Source organism: Triticum dicoccoides, chromosome 5B, assembly GCF_002162155.2.
Source record: "Triticum dicoccoides isolate Atlit2015 ecotype Zavitan chromosome 5B, WEW_v2.0, whole genome shotgun sequence".
In the NCBI taxonomy this organism is placed as follows: domain Eukaryota; kingdom Viridiplantae; phylum Streptophyta; class Magnoliopsida; order Poales; family Poaceae; genus Triticum; species Triticum dicoccoides.
Window position 1 is genome coordinate 672,937,768 of NC_041389.1, and position 5,761 is coordinate 672,943,528.

Here is a 5,761-nt window from a genome sequence, read left to right on the forward strand (position 1 = left end):
CAGGGGAGGGTGCGGTGGGACGTCGACGGCGGTGGAGTGGGGGAGGGTGCGGGGGGTCGGCGGCGGCGGCCGGTGGAGCAGGGGGTCGACCCTGGTTACTAATGGTGCACCTGCTTCTGGTGCGCCATTAAAAGTTTTGCAAAAAAATAAAAAAAGTATATATTCTAATGGCGCACCATGGCACAGTGCGCCATTACTAGTTTACACTAGTAATGGCGCATTGTGCCATGGTGCGCCATTAGAATGTTTGGAAAAATAATAAAAAAATTGTTACTAGTGGCGCACCTTGTGGCTGGTGCGCCATTAGTGTCTTCCGCACTAATGGCGCACTAGAACATGGTGCGCCATTAGTATATACTAATGGCGCACCACCTGACAGGTGCGCCATTAGTGTCCATCCCATCTATAGACCTTTTCCTAGTAGTGGGGGTTGGCACACGTTTTCTTGATTCTCCGGTAGAAACTTTGGGGCACTCTTTGAAGTACTTTTATGTTGGTTGGATGAATCTGAGATTGTGTGATGCATATCATATAATCATGCCAACGGATACTTGAGGTGACAATGGAGTATCTAGGTGACATTAGGGTTTTGATTGATTTGTGTCTTAAGGTGTTATTCTAGTACGAACTCTAGGGCTGTTTGTGACACTTATAGGAATAGCCCAACGGATTGATTGGAAAGAATAACTTTGAGGTGGTTTCGTACCCTAACATAATCTCTATGTTTGTTCTCCGCTATTAGTGTCTTTGGAGTGACTCTTTGTTGCATGTTGAGGGCTTGTTATATGATCTATCTATGTTATTATTGTTGAGAGAACTTGCACTAGTGAAAGTATGAACCCTAGGCCTTGTTTCCTATCATTGCAATACTGTTTACACTCACTTTTATCATTAGTTACCTTGCTGTTTTTATTATTTCAGATTACAAATACCTATTTCTACCATCCATATTGCACTTGTATCACCATCTCTTCGCCGAACTAGTGCACCTATACAATTTATCATTATATTGGGTGTGTTGGGGACACAAGAGACTCTTTGTTATTTGGTTGCAGGGTTGTTTGAGAGAGACCATCTTCATCCTACGCCTCCCACGGATTGATAAACCTTAGCTTATCCACTTGAGGGAAATTTGCTACTGTCCTATAAACCTGTGCACTTGCAGGCCCAACAACGTCTATAAGAAGAAGGTTGTGTAGTAGACATCAAGCTCTTTTCTGGCGCCGTTGCCGGGGAGGTGAGTGCTTGAAGGTATATCTTTAGATCTTGCAATCGAATCTTTTTGTTTCTTGTTTTAGCACTAGTCTAGTTTATAAAAGAAAACTACAAAAAAATGGAGTTAAGTTTGTCTCATATGCTTCGTCTTTTTAATATCTTTCGTGAGAATGATGGAAAGGAAAATTATGCTCAAGTGCTAGAGGAAGAATGCATTAAAATCTTTGGCACTAAATTTTTGAATGATGAGCATGATTGCAATGTTGTTAGTATGAATTCCTTGAATATTCATGATGCTAATGATATGCAAAGCCACAAGCTTGGGGAAACTATGTTTCATGAAGATGATATTTTTTGTCCCCCAAGCTTTGATGAGCGAATTTACTATGATGAAAGCATTCCTCCTATCTACGATGATTATTGTGATGACACGTATGCTTTAAAGAATAATGATAACCATGAAACTTGTCATCTTGATCTTAATTTTCAATCACATGATAGTTATTTTGTTGAGTTTGCTCCCACTATTAGTCCTGAGAATAATTTTGCTTATGTGGAGAGTAGTAAATTTTCTATGCTTGTAGATCATGAAAAGAATGCTTTAGGTGCTGGTTATATTGTTGAATTCATTCATGATGCTACTGAAATTATTATGAGGGAGGAATATATGCTTGTAGGAATTGCAATAATGCCAAGTTTCCTCTCTATGTGTTAAAAATTTTGAAGCTATGCTTGTGTTACCCTCCTATGCTAGTTGATTATTGTTCGCATAAGTTGTTTGCTCACAAAATCCCTATGCATAGGAAGTGGGTTAGACTTAAATGTGCTAGTCATATTCTTCATGATGCTCTCTTTATGTCTCAATTCTTATCTTTTATGTGAGCATCATTGAAACCATCATGCCTAGCTAGGGGCGTTAAACGATAGCGCTTCTTGGGAGGCAACCCAATTTTATTTTAGTTTCTTGCTTTTTGGTTCTGTTTAGTAATAAATAATCCATCTAGCCTCTGTTTAGATGTGGTTTTGTGTTTTATTAGTTTTTGTGCCAAGTAGAACCTTTGGGAAGACTTGGGTGAAGTCTTTATGATCATGCTGTAAAAAAACAGAAACTTTAACGATTACAAGATTAGCTAGAACTTTTTACTGAAAAATGATATTTAGTTGATTCTTTTTGCAGATGATTACTAGACAAATTCCTCAGGTCCACCAATTTATTTTAGAATTTTTGCAGTTCCAGAAGTTTGCGTTAGTTAGAGATTACTATAGACTATTCTGTTTTTGACAGATTCTGTTTTATATGTGTTGTTTGCTTATTTTGATGAATCTATGGCTAGTAAAATAGTTTACAAACCATAGAGAAGTCGGAATACAGTAGGTTTAACACCAATATAAATAAAGAATGAGTTCATTACAGTACCTTGAAGTGGTGTTTTGTTTTCTTTCGCTAACGGAGCTCACGAGTTTTCTGTTAAGTTTTTTGTTGTGAAGTTTTCAAGTTTTGGGTAAAGATTCGATGGACTATCACTACGGGAAACAATTAATTTGCCGCCAGCTTTTCATCGAGCAGACAACAAAGAAATGGTTTGTCGTCATCAGTAGATGACAAAGAAACACATACGGTAAAATAAACTTTGCCGTCTGTGAAGAAAACACAGACAACAAAGAGCTCATTTTTGCCGCCTGCAAACAGAAGCACAGACGGTAAAATACTTTGCCGTCTTCGTTTATTTCTACAGACGGCAAAATATGCACTTTGCCATCTGTAAAAAAATAAAGACGGCGAAGAACTTTGCCGTCTGTAAAAATAAAATCGAAAACGGCAAAGAAAAAGCACATCACGCGGATCAACTACGCGGATTGATGACATGACATCGATCCAACACCACCCGCTGCTCCTATGCACGATCCACACCATCCATCACCCCACCTGCCCACCAACATGCACAACGCCCCACCAACCCCACCTGCCACGCACGGACGCAGTCCACACCCACCCACGTGTTGCATGTCTCCCTTATCCTCTCACACACGCACAAGATTCACATCCACCCACGCACACACATGCCACCAGCCCACCACCCACCCATGCCCACGATGCGGATGTTGAACGGCTGGACGGCGAGCGGCGCGGATGGCGACTGGCGCCAGGGAGGGCGGCGGCCAGCGACTGGCGTAAGGGAGCGCGGCGCGGGAGCATGGCTTGCGGCGGCACAGGCTAGGGCAGCGGCGGCCGCATCGGTGCGGGGCTTGGCTGCGGCGGCCGCGACGGAGCGCGGCTGGGCGCCGGCACGGCGAGCAGGGCATGGCGGCCGCGGGATCCTCTTCCTCCATCTTGCCGCGGACCTCCCCTCCTCTGCGCTCACGCTCGACGGCCTCGTCGACATCGCCTATGGACAGGGCGGCGGCCGCGTCGGTGCGTGGCTTGGCTGCGGCGGCCGTGGCGGAGCGCGGCTGGGCGCCGGCACGGCGAGCAGGGCACAGCGGCCGCGGGATCCTCTTCCTGCATCTTGCCGCGGACCTCCCCTCCTCTGCGCTCGCGCTCGACGGCCTCGTCGACATCGCCTATGGACGGGCTGTGGCCATGTCAGGGGAACAGAGCCCTCCACCTCCCCGGCCCCTTGTGCGCTGGCGGCGCGGACCTCGACCTCCCCGGCGGCGCGGAGTCAACCACCTCCCGGCGGCGCGTGCGCTGCAAGGGCCATTTGCCCAGTTCGTCAAATAGAGTGGTCTTTTGTATAAGTTGATGAATAGAGTTTGTTTGTTCGATGGATGAGTGAGTGCTGATAGATATGTACTGTAAATAGACTAGTTCTATCATGTAAAATACGTTCGTTTGTCATCGATTCTTATACTGGTTGTTGCGAAATTGCTAGGAAAGATTTTGCCTACGCCTTCTACCATGTACGGCCTCTGCACCAGCACTGTGGTCCATATTTTTTTAAAATAATAAAAACTTCTTTGCCACCTGGGATATATGGGGCTGACGGCGAAGGCTAGTCTAGCTGACGGCAAAGGCATAGTCTAGCTGACGGTAAAGATGGTTTCTTTGCTGTATGCTATTTCTGGGCTTGACGGCAGAGATAGAGTTTTCGCCCTGTCCCCCTCATCTCGCCGCTCCCTCCCCTACTCCCCTACCTCCGACACAGGGTGAGGTTTCGCCCTCTGATTCGCTGGAGCCATCCTCCCCACATGTTGCCGCCCCCTGCTCCCCAAAACCCGCCATGCATGACCTTTCCTGTCCGCGACAATGCGTCGGTGTGTGGTGACCTATCAGGAGTTAATTGTGCCGAGGTTGACACTCGCGCGGCGCTGGGGCCCGCAACACCACCCACTGCCATCATGGCTCCCCGGGAGGGGTGCAGCCCGTTCCTTGCTGCTCTTCTCTCCCCGCATGCCCCTCCCCCTCAACCTAATTAAACCTAGAACACCTCCCCCTCTCCTCTCGCTGGACGGCTGCTTTCATTGCCTCTCCATCCGCCACTTTGTGAAAGACTGTAGGGATCCCTTTCGGTGCCGTCGGTGTCGGCTGTCCGGGCACCGCGCCTTCTCCCCACGCTGCGCCATGGCCCCTCCGCGTCATGCTGCTGCTTCCCCTCCCCGCGCTGCCTCGCTTCCCAACCGCTCCCCCACACCGCCGCCGCCTCCTCCTCCCCGTCGCCAATCCACTCCATACCCTCGTGCTCGCATTGCCGCCCTCTCCCCCGTCGGGGGGCTCCCGACCCCGCGCCGTCTCGAGATTGGCGGCCCTAGTTGCCCTGCATCTGCCTCCACCCCCGTGGGGCATGACGCCCCGCCTTCCCCACCATGCAACCGCGACGTGTTCCTCTCTGGGGTCGTCCGCTCCCCGCCGCCCTCTCCTCCGGCAGCCTCCCCTGCCGTTGGGCACCCCGAGCCGATGATGGCTCTTGTGACCCCTCCCATGTAGCATGCTCACCCTGTGCTGCTTGAGTTTCGGGAGAGGGCCTCGTTGTCCAGTGGGTCACGCCAGTCTTTGCGCTCGCCGTCCTCCTTGTCTTTGGGCAACTCAATCCCCTCCACCATTGCCGACTCCGAGCGCCCTGATGTACTCGAGGTGTTTATGCCGGAGGGGGACTAAGCCGCGGCCCAGGGGCTCGCGATGGTGAGCATCGAGACCCCGAACACCTTCATCAACCCCACCATCACGGTGCAGGCTGCGGTCATGGACCACATCGGCCACTTGCTGTCGGAGGTGGTGCCGTCGTCGTTGGGCGCCATGTTCCTCCGGTTCGCCATTGTGGCGGACCGGGACGAGGCTCTAGCCATGCAGCCGTTCCCCTACAAAGGCGCGCGCATCGACCTGTTCGCGGAGGAGTTCTTCGACCGCGTGGAGCCTCGTCTGGACGTGTGCGCCGTCCTCGCTGCCACGAGCTTCCCCGCCGAGTTCATCAACCTGCATGGCATCCCCGTCATGTTCTCTGGGTTCGGGAAGGTTCTTGAGATCGACCCACTCGTCCTGGCGGGCAGTGAGCTCGCCACTGTGCGTGCAGTGGTCCTTCTCAAAAACCCTCGAGACGTTCCCTGTGAC